We start from the raw sequence: 23,252 nt of genomic DNA, 5'->3' as shown, positions 1-23,252 counted from the left end.
ATTTCAAGCTTCCAATCATTTAAGAACCAGGGTGCACAATTCCCGATGTGTGAATTGGCTCTAGCAGATAGATGGTAAGTTGGCACAGACTCACAGGGGAACTAAATCCAGAGAAGAGGAGTTCCACGTCTGTGGGCTGGCACAGTCTGGGAGGTTGCAGGGAGCAGAAAAGATTCTTAACCATTGGAAACATGAAAACAGGTGAAAAGGCTCCAGCATCTATGTGTAGCCAGCTCATCCATTCGTTATGCGTTCATTCATCTATTTATCCAGAATATTTTTTTTGAATTATGACTGGATGCTAGACACTTGTAATGGGGGTTAAATACAGGAACTACAATTGCTTAAGGGGTAGGGGGTAAGAGAGAGACACCTTGTAAGATAATCTTGTGGCACAGTGCTAGAGCTATGCACTTGCAATCACTGATGGGAACACTAACCCAGCCTGGAGGGCAAGACCAGGGCAGGCTTCCTGGAGGTGGTGATGGAGTCCTAGAGGATGAAGAGGATCTCAGCAAGTCCAAGTCAGGTGAGTGAAGGGCATTCCAGGTGGAGGGTGTTCGAGTAGAATAAGGGGAGAAAGCACGGCGGGAGGAAAGCTACAAGCAGGTCCATAACCTGGTGCTTAACGTGGAGGGGGGCAGGCAGGAGGAAGAAATGGGACGAGGCGTAAGGACGGGTCAGATTCTGAAAGGCTTCGTGGTCCTGTTAAGAGGCAGAGGGTTTCTGCTAAAAGCCTTGGTATACCTCTCCTGTGATTTGAGCAGATGGTCAGAACCATATTTTAAACCGGTCATGTGAACAGCTTTGCTGTATGTGTAGGTTTGAATGGCTAACGGCAGAGTGGGTGAGATTCCTTCAGCGGCCATTGTCGAGGTCCAGGCAAGGTGTGGAGAGAGCATGAACACAGACAACAGAACGAGGGATGGAGGAGAATCTGCCACAGATTTTGTACAATTCATAAGTCGTCTTTCAGTTTGATCTTTTTATTACTTAGCCTAGATTGTAAGCAATGCAGTATCATTATCTGTAAGTTCAGGTTTAATTTTTTAATTTTTATTGGTTAGCTAGTTTTGAGCTGTTTTTATTTCACTAAATGTTTACTCATGCAGTAGATTGTCTTATAGCTGTACTAACTTGGAAGACACTGTGTGTGTGTGTGTGTGTGTGTGTGTGTGTGTGTGTGCTCATTTATTCCTGATAGAACATGGTACTTATTTTCCTCTTTTCTTGTTTTGTATATTAAATAAGCACATTTATCACGAGATTAGTTTTTGTGTTAGGATAAAATAACAGTTAAACATTCCCTTAAATGATTCTTAATCTTAAACGGGAATATCTCCTACACTTTGGTCAGTAGAGGCAAAGGAGAGGGTAACTACAAAATCACTTCAGCTCTTGAAAATTTACGATGTCTGGAGCTTCAAAGGTGGAAATCTAGCCCTTTTGATGTTCAATGGTGAGATGGAATGTTTCCGTCTCTGCAAATATAATGGAGATCCAAAATGACAAATGAATTTTAAAAATCACCATACTATGGTCAAAGGAGGAAAATCATAGTTTTTCTTTTTATAATTTCTTAGCAAAGCCATAGCTCTGGGTTAATGTTACTACTGAAAGTTGCTGAGAATAATGCATTGTCTTTCATAAATATTGTCTTTAACATTTAAATTAAAATGTTTTTAAAGAATATTGAAAATGCTTGGAAGTCGTTTAGGTTTGCATTTAACGTACAATAGTTAGAATTTCCCACCCAAAGTACATTTTCCCTCTAATCCTTTCTGGCATGCATGATTGATTTCCTTTTTGTTAATACAATCAAATAATTTTGTTCTGGAATGTGTTTTTTATTATAAAATTAATACAGCCACATGACAGGGCATTTGTGAATGGCGGAGATTTAGACTCCAACAACTTGCACAGTTTTGCAATCGCAAACAATAGAAGGAACTAAGTGTTTGTCAATGGAAAGACGCTGGAAGAATCTAGTATGGGAGATGATCTGTCAGCTAAAATAATGAGATAGACATCAACATAAAGATACATATCGACATGGAATGAACACTAAGTCATAATGTTGAGTGCAAACAACAAGTAACAAGCAGCACACATAACGTGATGCCACCTATATAAACACACATGACAATACGAGTTATAGACGCACACAAAAGGGACTTCCTGAACAAACACACCAAACTGGTAAAAATTACCTCTAGGATATGTGTTTATGTGTGTTTTCCCATTTGGCAAGAGGCAGGAATAGATTTAGGGGTGGTGATCAAAAGAGATTTATTTTTGCCTGTTGTGTTTAAAATTATATCAAAATATTGTGCATTAGTTGCATAATTAATACTAGATAAAAGAGAATAAAAGGGGAAGCGGGGTTTTGGAAGGCTCATGATTCCACCACAGTAATACAAAACAGGTTAACATTTAATATATTGCTTCAGTCTTTTTCCTATTAAAAATGGATACAATTATAGAGCATATAAAATGTACTCATTTTTTCATTTAGTGTTTTAGTACATTGTTACATAGTTTCCATAATTGGGAATGTGCCATAATTTACGTTACAATTCTCTCTGTGGGTATTTAGTTTGTTTCTTGTATTTTCATACTAATGATGAACATCTTGCCTATAGATTGACCCCACATTTTGAAAAAATTCCTTAGGATACATTTTCGGAACATTATTAGGTCAAAAACACAACTTTTTGTTTTTTTTAATTTTATCTTTTATGAGGACTATTACCTGTGCTAAAAGTCAATAACCTACACAAACATGTTCACTGTGGCTTATTTCAGATCCTCAGGCTGATTCAGTTAACTTTGTCTTGTTTTGCCATTTTGGAAGGAATGGATTGCTGCCCGATTTCCAACCAGATAGGAGGACACCGCCTCTGACATGGGTGGAGCTGGAGTCAGTGTCCCCTGCTAATCAGGGTGTTCCTTCTGCAAGTGGCCGCAGGGCACCTGGGGCCTTCCACAGTGCTGGGCCCTGAGTAGTCAGTGCTCGGCCACTATGTGTGAAATTGCAGAGCATTGTGAAATCTGAGCCAAACCCCCACTGAAACAAAAAGGTGACGGGTGCCGCAGCAGCCCAGGCGGCATCAGACCAGGCAGTGTGCAGTTCCTGTTGACGCAGCTCCACTCCCACAGGCACCTTCTGGGTGGTCAGAAAGACGCAGCCATGGGGGCCACAGTCTAGTGCCCCCAAGTGTGAAGGTCCATGCTCCATTCAGGTCAAGTGACAGCGAACTCACAGATCGGTGCATTGATGGCAGACCATCTGTAAGAGGCTAGAGAGCTAACCTAGTTCCTGCATTACAACCTGTCAACGTGTCCGTTCCACTGTTCATGAGCCATTTTGATGCTTTTTATTTTGGAATAATTTTAGATTTGCAAATACAGAGCCATCCTGGGTACCCTTCACCCAGTGATTTCTCCCACTGGTTACAACTTGCATAATTACAGTACTACATCCAACATCAGATGTGACACACACAAGCGTGTGTACAGTCCTATGCCAGTTCATCCACATGCGTAGACTTGTGCTAATACAACCACAGTCAGGACCCAGAACTTCTGCATCACCCAGAGATGTCCCCAGGGCCACTGCTGGAGTCCCAGCTCCACCCCACCCCTCACCTGCTACATGCACAGTCTCAAACCCTGGCAACCACCAACCTGGTTTCCATCTCTGTATTTTTTTCACTTTTGAGACTATAAATGGGATCACACTGTATGTGACCTATTGAGATTGTCTTTTGCACTGAGTAAAATGCCCCCAAGATCCTTTCCAACTTAATGTGTGCGTAAGTAATAGCTGCCTCTTCATGGCTGAGTAGTATGTCATTGTGTGCGTAGGCCACGTTTGTTTCACCATTGACCATGAAGCTGCCATCGTATGAAGGGTCATCTTTAGGTTTCTGTGCTGACGTATGTTTTTACTTCTCTAGAACAAGTATCTGTGATTGAAAGGAGTGGGTCCAATGGTAAGTATATGGTTAGTTTTATTTTAAAAAAATAGAATGAAAAAGCAAACTGTTTTCAACAGTGGCTATATCATTGTATATTCCCACCAGTGATAAGAGAGATTCAGTTTCTCCATATACTTACTAGCATTTGGTATTATCACTGTTGTTTTTTTTTAATTTTTATTTTTTTTATTTTGTGCGTTGTAATAGGTGCTTAGTAGCATCTCTTCATGATATTCATTTTCTTTTCCCTAATGTCTAGTGTTCTTCAAATGATGTTGAACACCATTCACACGATTATTGGCCGTCAACGACAGGGGTCTTTATGTCTCTTGCCCATTTTCTAATTGAATTGCTTTCTTGTTCTTTCGCTGAGTTTTGAGAGTTCTTCACGTAGTCTAGAGATGACGCGTTTGTCTGACGCATGCTGTGCCCATGTGATGTCCCAGTCTGTGGCTTGCCTTTTCCTCCTCTGTAAGGGTCTTTCCCAGAACAAATACTTCTGATTTTGTTGAGGTCAGTTTATCCATTTTGTCTGTTATGGGTTGTGTGTTTGGGGTCATGTCCAAGAATGCATCGCCAAGCCATAGGTTCTGAAGACTTTTTTTCTCCTATGTTATTGGCTAAAAGACTTATAGTTTTACATTTAACATTAAAATCTATGATCCATTTTGTATAACAAGGTTTAAATCAAGTTCTTTTTTTTTCCTATAGATATCCAATCGCTCCATCATCATTTACTGAAAGACTATCCTTCCTTCATTGAATTGCATTTGTATTTTATCAAAAATTAGTGGGGTGTACTTATATGGGGCTGTTTTGAAATTCTCTATTCTGTCCTTTGATCTTTATGTATGACCTCCAGCAATACCATACAGTCTTGATTAGTGCACCTATATAATGAGTTTTGTGCTGTACTCATCTGTTGAGGTTTTCTTTTATTTTGGCTATTAACATTTTTTTCATTCAGTAATATCCATTTCACTCTTCTTTATATCATCTATTTCTTTGCTGAGACTTTCTACGTTTATATTTATTTCAACTGTGTTCATAGTTGCTCAGTGAAGCATGTTTATGGTAGTTGCTTTAAAACGCTTGCCAGATAATTCTAATATCTGTGGCATCTGGGTATTGGTGTTTTATGATTGTTTTTTTCTCATTCATTTTAAGATCGTCCCTGTTCAGAGCCTGACAAATGACTTGATTGAAGCCCGGACATTTGGGGTATTGCAGTTTAAGACTCTGGATCGTACCTAAGTCTCAGCTTTTATCCAGCCTCCTCTTACAGAATCCTGGTTAGTGGTCCATCAGGTGGACTTGGAAGTCTCAGGTGACATCCAGTGGGGGGGGCCTCCTTGTCACCGCTGGGCGCGAATGAGTGTTCATCCTCCCCCCGTCCTCTTTCCCACCTGGCCTCTGCTGACACTGGGAGGACATGGCCTTGTTCACGAAGCTGGTGGGGGAGGTCCTGACTCTCCACTCAGTCACCTGAGACTCCTGCAGTGCGAGTAGCATGATGCTGATGCCTGTATACTGATGGGGTGAAACCTCAGGCTCCCCACGTGGCCTCCCCAACACGCGTATGTGCATAAGATACTCATCTTATTTAGAGTGTGTCCATTTTAGATAAAAGTAAATTACTGCCTACAGAGGTGAAGAACAAGTTAAACATTTGTTAAATCTCAAGTGCAGGCTCCTGACCATTTACAGGACAGAGTCCAGTCTCCTAAGTGTATTGTCAGAGTTCCATCAAAATCTGTATCCAGGATAACCCTCCCGCTCTCCCCCACACACACACACTCTGTGCTCCAGCCAAACTGGTGATTTGCAGAGAGCCATTACTCCTTCTGCCTAGCAAACTCTCTCCTACTCACTCATGGCCCTTTTAAATAACCCTTTACTGGAATGTCTTGCTCAACCATGGCTCTCTTTGACTCTTTGCAAATCCTCTGTCATTATCAGCATACTGTTTGCATGTACCCTGGTGCATTACTCGTTTATTTATTTTTTTATTTGTATGTGTCCTGGGACCCAGGAGACCTTGTAAAACCTTCACCGAAATGTTGGGAGACTGCCTTGCCTACAAGAAGCATCTTTAATGACTCTAGCTGTGTTTTTCTAGGCCAGCCACGTGAGTGATGGGTAGAAAGTAAAGAAAACCCAATGAGGACTTGATGGGTTGGGACATGATAACCTTGAGTGATCAGATAATTCCTGAAAATGATTTCTAAAACTAGGCATCAGTGAAAACAATGCAAAAGGAAAATTGTGTGAGTGCTTAGAAAATATAAGAGTACCCCAAAGTTCATTTCTTATACAATTGCAAGGCAGGAGGGCAGGGTGTAAATTCATTTCATCATTCCCATTATTATTTACCAAACAGCAATTGTCTAGTCAACATGTAACACACCAGAAAAAAAGACAGTCGTTGAATAGCATCCCTTTGTGATTATAGTTTAAAGGCTAATTCACATCACTTCACTTATCAAAAATGATTGCTTACATTTGACATAGTCAACAGTTTTGGTTTGGGTTTTTCTGATTTGTTTTCAGTCTATTCATTTGCTTGTGTACTTGCATTATGTGCTGGAAATGCTCCACAGAAAGTGGATATTCCTGTAATTCCTAAGAAGGCATTTGAATCTGAGCCCTAACTGAGGCTTTCTACAGAGCAATGCGTGGTGTGGGCTTTCCATTTTTTCTTTCATAGTAGAAAGTCTGCACTGTCATTAACGTCCTAGGTCTCCCTTCTTGCTTTCTGCCCCATCATCATTACGATGTGCTTTTATCTTCCTGATTGCCTCTTGATCACAAAAAGAATGTTTTATCTCCAGCCCATGCCCTCATTCCGGGAAGGAAGAGGATGAAAGTGATGAGAAAGTGATGAGAAAAGGACGATGGCATCTATTCCAGGAAAGCAAAACTTTCCCAGAAAGTCCCAGCTGACTTATACTCGTATCTCCTTTGCCATAAGGGTGTCACCCAAGCTGTAAGAAAAGTAAAACGTAATTGTTTATGCTTTTTTTTTTCCCTGGCACATTGCCACTCTGAAGGAAATCAGTGTTGGGTCTGTGAGGAAGAAGGGGAGATGGATTTTGAGGAGGGGACTAGTAGTATTTGCCACACTACCTCAGAATGCTCCTGGTAGCAGAAGATGCACAAGTATCCAGCCCTTAGAAAAGGACTTCCCAGTGCCCCTGTGCCATTGTAGAAACACTTTGAGTCGAGTAGCTAGTGACACCAGCGCCCCTGAAGACCCACTGCTGTCCCTGCCACCCCAGGGATGGCATGTGTTGCCACCCATGGTTTTGGGCATCACCCTGACACCTGTATCATACCTTCATGTCCAACACCAGGACAACTGTCGTGTTTCCGCCTGTTTTTGGTGCCACATTTTGAGTTCAGGGACCTTGTCTTTTATTTCAGGCATGGGTAACTCTCTCCCTTGTTGGTAAAATATCTAAGGGATTGCTTATAAATGACTGGAATGAAAAGGCTTCCATATAAGGAATTCCATTTTTACCTCCCATTTGGCAGACGCCGTGTGTACCCTGGGTTCCTGCACAAAATGTGAACACATTTCACAATGGTGCGTGCATTTTAAGATAACCACAGATCTGACAGAGAAAGGCAAAAACAGAAAACACAATCAACCTTTGCTCCTTTTGCACCATTTAAAGTTATGTGGTGGTGGCTGATAACCTATCTGCCTTAGAAATGTTTCCTTTTGTCAGCACTCTAGCTTTTGTTAACAACAACAACAAAAAATTTAAAGGAGAAAAAAAGTTTCTCAAGTTAGCCTAGCAAGGCCCTTTTCTAAAGGGCTTATAAATAATTTTAAATTCCTGGTGCTGCCCCAAATGTAGCTCCTCTGAGCTGAGCTGCAATGTCGACTATTTCTCTGAAACTGGAGTAGTCATTCAAAAATAGTTTCACTCAATTTAACTGCCTATTGAACCCTCTAAATTACAGATATTAAGCCTTTGGTTTCACAACAAACTTAATGAACAGTTCTGACAATCTATAAGTAAGGCCACTGGAAATCCACGGGCCAGATGGAATCACAGAGTACGCCATTTTCCTACTGGCCTGCAATTTTCAGGCACCTGGCCCGACATTCCGGGGTACACATTATGTCTGGTGCAATGGCTCGTGCCCCTGGTAACTGAATTTGTGTTTCCAAAAGCTCGTGGCAGGCAGAGAGATGCCGGCTAGCTCTCAGTCCTGATTCTTTGAAATGTAAGAATATTTAGATGATTGGGAGCAGGCGAGCAGACGTGAGGAGGGTATTTAAGGGGACATTCCTCTGAGGAAGAAGGGTACTATAGGAACAGGCAGGAAAAAGCGAGAGGGCGGAGATAGGAAAGAACAACACATATGTGAGCAAAGGGCGAAAAGAAGACAATTAAGTCAAGTACCCCCTGCCCACCCCCCCGCCCAAGAATCTCTGAATCTTTCTTGGGAAAATTAGTATTAGCAACATATATCTTACTCAGAAGATCCCACATACCTACTTTATAGTGATTTTAAGGGGACTCGTTAATTGCTGAGAGATTCCTTTCCAGGTCCTGACATGTGGTCAAGTGTCAGGGCCATGGTCGGTGACAGTGGAGTCGGATGATGGTGACTTAATTGTCGTCTCCCTCTGAACTCTCATCCATCACCGCTCCCGTGCTCCTGTGTATTACAATGTTTCCTGGTTTCAAAGATGACGTAGTGCTTTTCTTCTCCCATCTTTATGTTGTTTATCAACTCTCTTCTCCCATCGTCATGCTCTACGGTGATTATTTACTTATTTATTTTTTACCAATTGTTCTTCTTCAGAGCGTGCACCTTGAGGAAAAAATTCAGCTTATTTGCCTCCATATCTCTGTGTTCACAGGACGACTGAACAGTGACATCTTAGGAAATGCTGGTCCACTCAATGCATATTCCAAGTTCCTTGGGAAAATTGAATGATTTCCTTTTGTGATCATCAGAAAGCCTTTAAAACATGGATTTTTATGTAAAGGAGAGAGGGGTGTTGTAAAGAGAAGTGAAAACGTCACTTCAAATAGTCAAGTATGTTAACGGCAAAGCATCGCTGTGTTTATTGTCAATAGTCTTGCCAGCTATTTTGGGAGGAATTTGGGAATATCATTATATCGACTCGCTCTCTGCTTGCCCCGTTGTGGGTATCAAGAGAGGTGGTTAATCTGGCAAGAAGTAGGTGACAGCCCTCCTGGGTCCCTACGGGATCCAGCAGAGTTGGCAGAAATCCCATCAGCATTATACATTCCAGACAGAAATCCCTCCTGAAGAACACTTGTGAGTGGTTCTCTATTACAGGTGGACAGGTCTCTAGAGAGTATAGTACGGTGACCTTATTGCACAGATGTGGAGATGAAGACCGAGTCAGAGAAGCATGATTAATGTCATGTTCCGAGCCTAGGGTCCCTGCAACCCTCAGAATACCAAACATGGGCAAAGCACTCATGAGAGCTGTGTTCATATTTTCAGAACACATAATGGAAATCAGGTTTTTGCTATGCATTGAGCTGCCAAAAGAGCTGAAAATGAAGTTGTGTTGTAGGTGGTGGGTAGAGTGATAGTTCTTTACTTTGGGCTGAAATTATGGCGACATATATGTCAAATGCATTATTTGATGATGAACTGGGAGGAGGTAATGTGCCATGATACTTAAATTATGGAAAATGTGGTATATTATTGATTAAATGTACTTTGTTTTTGGTTTTAAGGGAACGTTTGGATTGTTTTTGTGAAGAGTATGAAAAGGGGTTCTTGGTGGGAGAAAGTCATCAATGGCCGAGAGCGTGCTCACCAAATAGTCCGTCTTCCCCAGTGACTGCCTGACCCATAAAATGGGAGCACAGTGAGCGGGCCATTTCTGGCCCGAGTTGGTAAAACACTTGTATGCATCCCTCTCATGTTTCTTTGCTCTGCTGCAATGACTAAAGAGCATTCCAAATGGCAGAGTCTCCTCTTCACCTCCCAAACCCTGCCAACTCTTCCGGCACAGATAGTGCCAGGGAGAAACGCATTCCTGTTGTGTTAAACCACAGAGAACTGGGGCGGTTTGTTACTTCACAAACCGTAGAATACCCTAAGTCAGGATCTAACATTTGTCGGAGTCCAAATGCATAACTGTACTGCTGAGTGCTTTTGAAGCACTGTTTCGTTCAATGCTTACAAAAGGCTGGGATGGAGACATGGTCTCTCCTCTTATACAGAATTTATAGATGCAGGACAGAGAGTCAGAGAGCGTCCGTTCATTGCCAGTAATCAGATACCTGCATCAGGACTGGATCCAGCTGTGCTGACCCCACTACCCAGTCACGTCCACTGTCTGTGCCACCAGGATGGACATTCAGCACTGAGAGAGGCAGCAGCGGAGTCCTCCTGAGTTCAAATCCACTACTCCGTGAATTTTTTTCCTCCTGAAGCTCTGCATATCTCCCTTTTGGGAGATTCCAGTCTCTTTCCTGGATTTCCATCTTACCTTCTATTTACAAGCAGAAGCCAAGATCTGAACCATTTTCTGTTTAAAGCAGCTCCAAAGGGAACCCTCCACTGTCATCACCACCATTGCCGTTTGAGTCTATGCAATACTACCTTTCCCTTGATGAAAATAGGAAATAGTAGACCAATTATCTTACCTTCGACCTTCAATTTTGTGTCAAGCATATCAATCCCGTGCTGACCTTTATAAAGGAAGGCTAGCGTTGTTTAGTGCTGCATTTTCTGTGATAACGCAGCACATCAGATGCCAAGAGTCAGACTTACATACATTTCACTGATTATCAAAAGAGATTTCTTCCCTCCACCCCATCTCCTGTTCAATTATGTATCTATTTTCTGTTCCTTTAAGGAGGTCACGTACTGCCAGAGAAGTGAACTGTAAAAGTCAGCAGTATTCGGTAGAGATTCCTGTGGCAACAGAGATGGTCTGTACTGCTCTCCGACTGATTAAATACATGTCTTGGGAGTAGAATGAGACTGTACGCATACTTTAGTAAATGAAAGTAATGCATTAGAATGCAGCTTGAGGGTCTAATTTAAAAATACAACTTAGGCACTAGCAAAAGCCTTTAAAATATTGGTAGATGTCTTTGTGCCACATTTCATGGAGAGGACAAAGTGGATTAAAAGACAAATGTGCTCCACAGACTAGTTCAGCTTCCCTTATATTCACCAGTGCTTTAATTTTCTTCGAATGTAATTTGTTTGAAGAGAATTTTATGTCTATTTTTACATATGCTATTGCAAAATTACTTGAAATCAACCTCAGAGATGGTGTCCGACTAGCAATTCACGGATGAATCTTCTGTCCGTGCATCTTTCTTCCAACATTTATTTAGAACCTACTATTTGTAGCCTGTCAGGGGAACAAATGGAAATGACTCAGGGAATCTCACTCTTTGTGTGTGTGGGGTGCCCCACGGGGGGGCGTTCGGGGGGGAGGGTGCCCCACGGGGTAGCTTCTCACTGTAACACTCCTGTTTTCCTCTTGAGGTGATGATGAGGTGATGAAGGCCAAAACAGCTCTTGGTCCCTCCCTTGGAGCTTTAATTTCCCCCGTGGTCTTTTATCAGCTTCCACATTTCAGAATCCACTTCCCTTTTCTCTGACCTCCTGTTTCTAAGTCACTGAGGAGTTTAACTGCCCAGCAAAGTGCTGATACAAGCTCCCTGCTATCAGTGTAGTTTGGAGTGAACTTGGGAGATTTATCAGTCGGGGAGGTTTCTGTGATACTCACGTGAGGACAGAGTTCGTGGAGCTCCCTGTTTTGTCATCCTGAGAGAGCAGACCTGCCAGCGTCTTTCCCGTAGAGTGTGATTCCAGCTGACCGGAGGGAAAGAGTCAGAGACAACACTGCTGACTGAGAAGTCAGGGGAATGACAACACCCCTCGGACACTTGCCTTTGACTTGTGATGAGATTTTTCTTTCTCAGACATTTATAGTAAGAGGCATCTTAAGGGATTTTGTCCCTAGACAAACCTGACAAGGATGGAATGGTGTTTGTTAGCGATCTAAAGCTGCCATTCATGTATTTAAGAGAAAAATAAAACAGAAAGTTCACTTTGAAAATCTATTCCCTCCAAAGCTCTAATGTCTTAAGTATGGGAAACACCCTTGGTCTGTTTCCCTTAAAATGGATCAGCGAGCTGAACGGAAAACTGTTGAGTCTAATTCTTAACAAGATTTTGGTTCAATATATGAAAAGTATAAGGAAATTATGTGTTGTTAAAGGAAAAATATAAAAAGTTAAAAATTAGAGCCAGTCTCACTCCGCAGCTAACCAGAAAGCTGGGATGGCCTTCGCCGATCGGTCAACTGTCTTTTTCTCTCTTTGAAGAAGCAGCTCAGAGAAAAAAAGGGTCATAGCTAATGCTCACAGCTGAAGCTGCAAATGTGGGTGAGCACCCTGTCTCCTGGTCCCCAGGACCCCAGTCTCCTTCCTCTACCATGTGTGTTTTTTTTTTTTTAAACAATCAAAGGATTCCTTGGAGTATGACCTTGGTCACCATAAGAGTGACTGTTTGGGGTCGATCAGTCCATTCAGGTGATGACGCCGGGCTCCGAGGTTACCTGTCAAAGTTCGGGCACACGGAAAATGTACACACAGAGGGGACAGGGACACTTACGTCTTTTGTATAAAATTTCACCATCTGCAAAGGAGCCTCAATAAATATTATTTGCATCTCTTCAGATGGGTACATAAGAAATGCTTTGATGATAAAACAGCCCAGCCCTCTGAGATTTATTTTAAAAACACATATTTGAGAAGATAACCACTATGAAAATGGACAGACTTGTAATATTTTTCCTGTGAGCCTTTGTTTGGAGGCCATGATATTTCATGAATTGAACATGTTCTTGGATTTTTAGTTCTGGCTGCTTCTACTCTTGACTTTTGTGACATATTAAGAAAGGCAATAAAATGATCTGTGCCGCCCATAAAGTTTCTTATTACTTTTGCATGTAAATTAGGGTTCCCACTGCTTTCTTTATTGGCCCCCAGTACAGACAAAAAGGAAATATCCCTTTAATATTTTGAAATATATATTTCAATGGGTCTCTCTGTCAAAGCTATAAAATTAATTTCCTTTTTGAAACGTCAGCTACTGAGAGGGAGGAAATATCTGTTCTTTCATGTGCTCTTATATTTGCATGAGAAAAAATGGAACTCCAGGAATAAAAGTAGTAAGAACAAAGTGTGTGAAATATGGGGAACAGAGGGTTTCACTGGAACTCATTTGGGGTGGTGGCGTCCTCAGGACTGTTACGGCATCTGCTGGTATGGTCCCCAAAGAAGCCTGATTAGTGAGCCACAGAAAGTCAGGAGAAGAGAAAGAAGAATGTCTGCTTGTCCTTACAGAAAAGCTATAAGTAAAAAAAAAAATTGTTTTAATTGTGCATACTTTCTAATGCTTCTTTAAGATCAGAAAAAAAATCTTTTACTTGTAGTTTCTTCTAACCTTCTATATTAAAGTTAAAAAGAAGCCAAACTAACTGTTCTGAGTGGAGTCCTGTCCCCCTAAAATATATGTGTTGAAGTACTAATCCCTGTGGTCTCTGATTGTGACCTTATTAGGAAATTGGGTTGTTGTAGATGTCATTGGTTAAGATGAGGTTTTATCAGTCCCCTGCTCCAATACGGCTGATGCCCTTAGAAAAGGAGAAAATTTGGACACAGACACACACAGGGAGAACGGATGTGAATGTTAGGCTGAGAACAGGGTGACGCTTCCACAAGCCAAGGAACACCAAAGATGGCCAGCACGCCATCAGATCCTAGGGAAAGGCAGGGGACAGAGTCGCCCTCACGGTCCTCAGAAGGAGTGGGCCCTGCCAGGACTTCTGGCCCCCACAGCTGCGAGGCGATGAATGTCTGTAGGTGAAGCTGCCCAGTTTGTGTACTTTGTTATAGCAGCTTCTTAAACGTTACTCACTCTTTTGGATTATTTTTGGCTCTGTGGCTTAATTACAAAGACAGCACAAACTAACAAAACCAAGACCGAACGAAGCCATAGGAAGATAAGGTCATAGAGATGTCCTATTAAACATGTGTGGTCACATCTCACGGGGCCTGGGACAACAGAATGAAAATCCAGGGGCATGTGAGGACTTTCTTCATTTCCAAGCGTTGCACACACAAGATAAGTACTGCAGAGCTTCCAGAGAGTCCCTTTCTCCAGCTTCAGGACAAGGTAGACGTACACTTCAAAAGCGAAATGGTTGCCGCCATGAAAAGTTTACACAAGAAGACAGACCATGTGTTTCTTTGCTATGTTCCCACTCTCACTTCCATTTGTGTCTGGAAGAGCCGCATCTCTTTCTCCCACAAAATGAGGTTGTTTCTAGTGCTCTGAACATTTCAGCCTGGGAACAAACTGCACATTGGATCACAGGCCTTCCTCCTTCAGGTAGAGAATCTTGCCCGTTTTTACCAATCCTTACCTGTTGCACCTCTTGTCTTTCTCACCTATTGTATACGCATATACTTTCAATTTTCTCCCTCTGTGGTGGCAAAACTTTTCATTGCTCATGCTTCATAGTTCTTCCCTTGACATGTGAAGAAGAGTTTTCTGTAATTTATAATGAGTCCCCTCCCCCTTCTGGAAACAAAGCCTGTCTTCCAATGACCCCTGTGTCCCCATCCCTCTCCTAAATTAGTGAGCACTATACATTTCATGAGTTGTGAATCTCAGGACAATAAAGATTTATAGAAATAAAAATTACATCAGATAGAGTTAAAAAAAGTCATGTCCATTCCATCTTGTTTTGGTCTTACAGAGGGAAGTGAAAGGGGTTGGGTATAGGACTGTCCTAGCAACCCTGACCCTGAAAATGCTGCCAGGCAGGACACTTAGGGACAGGTATGATAACTCTCGTTGGGGGTTATGGGGTATTTGTTTGAAGTGGGCACTCTCTTTTCAAAGTGATGAGCCCAAGGTCAAATGCTCTCTCTGTAGTGCCTGGGCCTTGCTGGAAATGGGGTCCAGAGTTGCACAACCCATGAGAGGGCAACCTGGAGCTCCACCTGAGCCCAGGTGTGGCAGGATGTCCTGTGACCTGCCCTAGGACCCAGAATGAGGGAGCTGAGAGGCTCGTCAGTCATGTGACAGACAATGTAGCATGGCTCTGAGGTCACACGTTCTACTTCCTTCGTCTGTGTTTCCTGAGGGAGCCATGAGGGAAGAGAGCCCACATGTGGACACTCGGCCCTGACAGTGACCATTTCGACAAGCTCTCTGGGCACCATGGGGCTCCCGCGCTTAAAGAGTGTCTAAGAAATGACAGCACAGGGTCTTGGGACGTGACGCTCCACCAAGAGAACAGAATAGCGAGTATGTGAGAGGACATGTAGAAAGGACACCTTTATTGTTTACTTTGCCTGCGAGGTCTTTCAAAATAGGTTTCAAGAAAAGAAAATATCTTTGGTTTTTGGTCTTGAATCTCCCCACAGCATAGTATGAAGATAAATCAATAAAGAGCCCTTGCCTCTTCTCCTTTCTGGTACTTTATTCCTGGATTCAAAAGTTCTGTCAACCCCTGAGGCTCCCACGTGTAGACAGAGATGGAGTGTCATTTTAGGAAGTGACCTTCTACAGGTGGGCCTTGTAATTTTAGAAACATGTATGCCGGGCGCTGGGACCCCACAACGTCATTATCGGCAACAAAATGCAAACGCAGCAGTTCCTTGTCCTTGCTTTATAAATCTTGCAGTTGGTTTTACTTGTTTAAAGTCCTTGTTTATACGTGACAGGACTTGATCGTGCCTGACTTACTTTCACAAAGGCAGCTTACGATTAAAGAGCAGGTTAAGAGTAAAACTTGTAAGGTTGACATCCTATGTGAGAGGGGAGAGAAAGTGAGAAGAAAAAGCAAGGGGGGAAAGAAAGGATGATGAGAAACTGAGTTGTGAGCTTCCTCTCAGCCATGCAAATAATGCAATCACATGAATTTCATACCATTTGTAATTTAATCAGAATGCATTGCATTTCACAGGAGAGTGGCACCGCGTCCAGTCCCAAAGTCCTGAGGTAATAGGGCATCTAAAGCCTTTGCGTACGTGGCATTTAGAATATGACAGAGCAAGGCATCTCTAATCCGTCCTTAAGAAAGCAGAGAAATTCCAGGGTCTGTTTCTTACACTGGCCCCCAGGGAAAGCCAGTAGCCAGTATGAGCTCCTCATCCTCATCCCGTAAGGAAAGTTCTAGAGCTGGTGTTGATGGCTGCACATGTTGGGACAAGGGATGTTTGTCCCGGGTATGTGGCTATTTTTCTCACCCACCTTAAGTTATGAATAAAGCCTGGAGAATCTTGAAAAGTGAGGAGTCAACACAATTCTTAGACTATTCCTTGTGGATCCCAGTTGTCTCAGATGGGCTTGTGACAAGAATAGAATGCCAGATGACTCAAATGTCTGTCATTAGGGAGGACCAGAAGGGCAGGCATTTTGTGTTAGTGACTGAAAGAAGATCAGTATGGCCAACCAAGCTGAGAGAAAACAATTCATTATTTCTGTGGAAAATGAAAGATTCTGACATAGAGTTTTGCTTGGTGGAAGATGTCCCCAGGTCTGTAGGGAGGGGTGTGGGCATCTGCAGGTAGGGCCGCCTTTACCAGGAGCAGCTGTCAGGACCCCTAAACCACAGCAGAAGGCCTACACTGAAGGGGGGAGTGCAAATGAAGACACTGTCAACTTATGAAGTTCACAGAGAAGAGGAAAATAAACCAAAAGAAATTGCACATATTAATAAAGACAAAAACAGATTTTTCAGCTAGCAAGCAAAGTCAGCTAGAAAGCCAGGGCAATAAAAGTAAATCAAGACACAGATTTTCTTTTTTTTTAAATGAAAAGTCTAATTTAAAAAGAGGCAAATATAAGCCCCTGGCAAAAGGATTTATTAAAAACCAACAGCAATGTGATATTAAATGGAGAATTGTTAAAAGACGTCCTGCTAAAGTCAAGAGGAAATACAAGAATATCAATTATTCAAAGTGGTTTTAGAGGGGCTATGTAATAAAGTTTTAAAAAGTGAAATTAGTGATATAAATACCAGAAATGGAGACACATTTTCCTTATTTATAGATATTGTTATATGTTTAAAAAATAGAAGAGATTCACTTAAAATTATTATAACTAACAAGATAATTGCCCTAAGCAGCAGAATACAGGAGATATATAGCAGCTTCCTTCTAATAATAACTTAGAAAATTAAATAGAAAATAACAAATGGAGTTTATTCACAATAATGACATAACTACAAAGTACATAACGTTAAGTGCAACAACATAAATTTCATATGAAATAAACTATATTTTGTAGAAGGATATAAAGAATACTTAAGAACAACAAGTCTTATTCCCAATTAAAATGCCAATTCTTCAAAGCAAATTATTCAACCTAATAAAATTTCAGTCATAATCTTAACAAGGGTATGTTTGGAAACTAGACAAATTGAATATGAAATTTATATGGAAGAGTAAATGTGTGAGGATTGCCAAGAACGATGTGAAATGTATGCATAATTGAGGTGGATTTGTCCTATCTGATATTGAAATATTCTAAGAAGCTACTATCCTAACAAAACTTGGCTATTCCAGAAAACCAGAACAGAGGACAGATAAAGATATCCAGTAATTCATGGAATTTAATTAATAGCACACATGCTATTGCAAATAAATGAGAAAAAAATTAGACTTTTCTGTAAGTTATGTTGAGAAAATAGGCTAAACATTTGGGGAAAAATAGCTTTTATCCTTATTTTTCACCATACATGAATAAATTCCAAAAATTAAAATATTCAAAAAATGCAAGTATTAAAAGTAATACATGAGATCATTTTGAAGCATTTGTGGAGGAAGCCTTCCTAAACACAAAGCTAATATTTAAACATTTAAAACTTCTATAAATAAAAACAATCGAAATTGGGTCAAAGAATAATCTACAGACAAAATATTTGTGACATAGGTGACAAGGAATTAATATCCCTAACATATGTAAATTCCTAAAATTAATTTTCAAAAACACAAGTGTCACTAGATAAACGTTGAACAGATATGAAAGGCATTTATAAGAGAAGAAATCAAGGTCAGTAAGAAGTTCAAGGTGACTCCACCTGATAGGAATCAGGGAAGCACAAGTGAGACGCTACATTCAGTGCCAGTGTGTGTCCATCAGATTGACACACACTGAAATGCTGGCACCCCCGAACGAGCGTGTCAGGACTCTGCATGCACTGTGGGTAGTAATGGGACTTTCCTCGTGCTCTCCCCTCCCTCCAGCCAGTTTAGAGTCGAGGGCCTTCCTAATAATGACCCCACTGATCCACCTGCCACTGCCCTGAGCCTTCTACCTTCATTACCTGCCAAAAACCTACCCCAAACCTTGTGAACTATGACTCTCTCTGCCTTCCCCATGGCTGCCCCTGAGCAGCTGGATGAAACATGCACGCACACACTCACACACTCCCTACAGAGAGACATGGCCACATACACAGACACGAAAAGATGCCCCACGTCATATGTCATCAGGAAAATGCAGATTAAAAGGAGAGACCATTGCACATCTAGTAGAATGGCCAAAACCCAGGCCACTGACGTCATAACCTGGTGAGGAGGTGGGGCGAGAGGAACTCTCTCTCATTGCTGGTGGGAACACAGAATCTTCCTTAGGAAAACAGCTCAACAGTTTCTCACAAAACCAACCATAATCTCATCATACGATCCAGCGACTGTGCATCCTGGTATCTACCCAATGGAGTTGAAAAATTAGGTCCGCACAAAATCCTGGATCTGAGTGTTTATAGCGGCTTTATTCCTAATTGCCGAAATTTGGCAGTAACCAAGATGTCCTCCAGTAGGTGATGGATACACAAATTGTGGGACATCTAGACAATGGAAATGAATAGCACTGACAAAAATCTATCAAGCCATGAAAAGACACAGAAGAACCTGAAATGCTATTACTAAGCAAAAGAAGCCAATCTGAAAAGGCTATGTAGTGTATGACTCCAACTCTGTGCTTTTTCTGGAAAAAGCAAAACTAAAGAGACAGTAAATGACCAGTGATTGCCAAGGTTGCGGGAGAGGAGGGAGGGGTGAATTTGTAGAGAGCAAAGGATTTTTAGGGCAGTAAAAATACTCTATATGATACTATAATTGTGGATGCACGTTGTTATATGTTTATCCAAAGCCATAGGACGCACAAGAGTGGGCCCTGATGTAAATTGTGGATTTGGGGTGATAATGATGTGTCAGTGTAGGTTCATGAATTGTAACAAATGTGCCACCCTTGGTCAAATGTTGATAGTGAGGGTGGCTCTGCTGTGTGGGGGAAGGGAGAATGTGGGAAATTTGTACTTTCTGGTCAATTTTGCTGTGAACCTAAAATGACTCTGAAGAGTAAAGTCTATTAAAATTGATTTTAAAATATAAAACGAAGTATACGATTGTTCTGTCCACTAGTGCTGCATAAAAATTGTCTCCCCCACCACCAAATTTAGAAGCTTAAAATAATTTTACTGTCTTCTCAAAGTCTGTGAGTCAGGGTTGAGCTCCAGTATTTCTCTAAGATTTTGTTGTCAACATTCAGGTGAAGTCTGGTCATTGCTCTTTCCATGCTCCATGTCTTAGAAAGGAGAGAAGAGTGACATACATGACACGTGACTCTTTTCAGGCAGATGATGCAGACAGTGCACAGGTTATTCTATTCACATTCCTTTGGTGAGAATTAATGGCACAGCGTGGTTAGGTCCAAGACAGGATGACGAATACGGTGTCTAATCAAGGGCCAGGTCACAGGTCTTACCAGAGAGGAGGACAACAGAGTCTGAGGTCAGCCAGCAATCTCCCAGGGCTCTTGTGTTCCTCACAGCCAGGAGGCACGCTTATTAGGGAGGGGCTCATGGTTTCCTCATGACCTAGTAGAAAAATCTCACAAATTCTATGCATCAAAATATCGAAAACCTTTTTTTTATTAACCCTTGTGAAAAACAGTTGAGAAAGAAATTAACCTTTCTTCTCAAACAGTAGGAATTTACGGTATCTGGTCATTTGGGAACCATGTGCTGCTTTCATTTTTTTCAAACTCTCATGCTGATGTCCAGTTTGGTGTGTACGTCAGAATGCAAATGTTTTCTTGGCGCTTTCTTGGAAATCTGGAAAGATCCAAATGAACATAAGAACTGGTGGGTGATAAGTGTATTACAACCAGAATTATAGATTTTTAGAGCTGGGAGGAAACAAAGTTGCCTATCTTTAAAATATACATTCCAACTGTTCAAAGCCCGAAAGTTTCCAGGATGTAACTAATGTTCTCTTTGAGGGCCTGTAACTAATGTTCTCTTTGAGGGCCCGAGGTGTAGCGACTCCTGGGTTAGCCTTTATTGGCACTCTAACAATATACACGACACGTTTAAAGCCTATTTTGGAAGGCGTCATTCCTTCCAACTTCTACAAAAGTGTAACTTCAAGCAAAGGAGACCATCATCCAGGCTGGATGCGTCCATGGGGGGCGGGACTCTTTCTAACCCCAGTCCCCCCAAAAGAAATCTGTATTATAGGTAAGAGTGTACCCGGGGACATCCCTGTATCAATTTTCTAGGGTCGCTTTAACAAAGTACCATGGACTATGTGGCTTCAAAAACAATTTACTGTCTCACAGTTCTGAAGCCCGAGTCAGAGATCCAGGGCGTTCCTTCAAAGGCTGCCAAGACTGTCTGTTTTATGACTCTCTCTTAGCTTCTGATGCTTTGCTGCCAATCTCTGGTTTCCTTGGCCTGGAGAAGCATCACCCGATCTCTGCCTTCATCTTTACATGGCGTTCTCCCTGTGCGCATGTCTGTGCCCAAATGTCCCCTTTTCAATAAGGGCACCAGTCATATTGGAATAACTGTCTGCCCTACTCCAGTATAACCTCATCTTAACAATTCCATCTGCAACAACCTTCTTGCTAAGTCACATCACAGTCTGAGTTATAGGGAATAGGATTTCAACATAGGAATTTGGGGGACACAATTCAACCCATAGCAACCCCTAACTAAGACAAGCCTGTCTCCTAACTAGACTGAGCCCTTTCTGCTCTCCACTTCCCCTTCTCGCTCTGCCCACTGGCATACGGAAAACCCACGACTCTTCTGAATTAGACTTCTTGATAATCTTGTAAAGCCATTCCAGAAAAAATACAGATGAAGAGTAATGTCTGCTTTTTCTGTCCATTCATTCCATGAATGGATTTAACTCTTTATCCTCAGCCATCTTAAATTCCTTGTCTCAAAAAATTGCTTATCTCCTAAGAGTGGCAAACACTGAGTACTTAACTTGGTGTGTCTTGTAATGTGCTCAGTAGGCAGTTGGATTTATAGTTCTGGAGCTCAGGAAAAAAATGACTGTCCCACAGGCGTAACGTAGCCATTGGCTGTATTGATTAAAAATCAAATGCAGGAGAAAAGAAAAGAGGGAGAAAGTAAAAAATAGAAATAGGAAAACACGAAGTGTTTCTTAAGCTGAAGCTAAAGAAGTTGCTGGACATATGTTCTCTGGAACATTTTGCATTTCAGTGGAGAAGGTGGCTGCATTGCAAATGAACATGGGTATATTTAGCACAAAGAATATAGTCTGATAAAAGAAGCATTTCACGAAACTGCAGCTATTAGACACTGAACCAGTTAGAGAGCGGATGTGTGGTACGTTCAGCCTTGCTAAAGGCATTTGGTTGCTGACTGACTCTCTGCTTCCTGTTATACGTGTGTGCCTGGGTTCTACAAAGCAACATCGACATAGTAACTAAGGCATCTTGCGCGATGCTCTTCTAGGTGGTATTGTCACAAAGGTCCAAGAGCAGCGCCTGCAGAAACCGGTCACTATGATTTCTGACCACTTCAGGGGTCTCTCCCTCTCAAACCCCTCCTCCGTGTTCAGGGGCTTCATTTGCAAGTGCGCAGTTGAGTAATTCTTTGCCCTTCAAGGACTAACGAATGGTGAGAAACACTTTCCCACATGCTGCAGGCCTATAAAATAATTTCACTGGTGTCACAAAACCAGATCCTTTTAAGATATCCTCTAGCATTTGTTTGTCAGTGTTGCAATGACAACTATCAGTCTAATTGCTATTCCTGTTAGTTGAGTCATCTCTTTATCTGATACTTTCAAATCTCTTTGGTCTTTTGCAGTTTGACTAAGATACACTATCTTGCAGAATTTTTTTTGTTTTGTTTTATCCTGCTTTGTGCATGTCTGACTTCTGATATTTGAGAATTAATGTGCTTCTTAAGTCTGAAATTTTTCAGCCATTGTCAATTTCAACATTGCTTCTCCATTCTCTATTGTTTCAATACACCTCTCTCTTGTCCGTGCCTCTTTCATTGTTTACTTCGGTCACCACACTGCTAGATTCAATGCAATTCCGTCACATCTATCTTCATGTTCACTACTTATCTCTTCTTCTGTGTCCAATGAGCTAATCCTTCCTTTAGTTTAAATTTCAATCTCTCATTTCAAAGCAGCGTGGTTACTACTTTTCAAGTCGTTTTCCCTTTACCTGTGAGTTCAATTACTTTGCTTCTGAAGTTTTAGGAGCTTGGTTCCAGGTCTCTCAGCTGAGGTCACATGTTTACAGAATGAACTTGTGTTTGATTCTGCTTATTTCCTGGCCTTCCTTATCTTGGTGCATTTGAATTAAGATTCTCCACTTGAAGGTTTTCAGAGCATGCAAATAGTGTGAATTAGGCATTCAAATCCCAATGCTGTTTGGCCAGTGGACATGAATTCTTAGAGGAGACACCCTTCTTGCTTTCTAGGGCTGAGACAGTTTTCTAGCCGGTTACCTCTGTGAACTGGATACTTTTGAGCCTTCTCTAGCTCCATCTTGAAGAGTGTAGATTTCTATCATTTCCAGTCAGGGGATTCCCCTTCCCCTCTCCATCAGCCCTGCGCAAGGTGTTACTCCAGTTCTTCAAATGTATGTTTCCTAAAGCCAAATACCCAGGCTGTCAATTATTTTTACTGGATTCAGGCTCCTAAGTCCTGCCTGGCCCTGAAGGTTATTTTTATTTCTTATTAACTTACCCATGCATTTAAAAAATTTTAAAGTATTTAATCTCTTATACTGAATGTTTTTGTAATGGTAGGATTTCAGTATATTTCGTGTCCCACTGTTCAGACACACACACACACACACACACACACACACACACACACACACACACTTCAAATACTACTCTTGCTTGATTTATCCTATTGACTATAAGTGACTTTGCTCTTT

Source organism: Rhinolophus sinicus, chromosome 2, assembly GCF_057876585.1.
Source record: "Rhinolophus sinicus isolate RSI-liver-muscle chromosome 2, RSI-T2T, whole genome shotgun sequence".
Classification (NCBI taxonomy): domain Eukaryota; kingdom Metazoa; phylum Chordata; class Mammalia; order Chiroptera; family Rhinolophidae; genus Rhinolophus; species Rhinolophus sinicus.
This window is presented reverse-complemented; position numbering follows the sequence as displayed.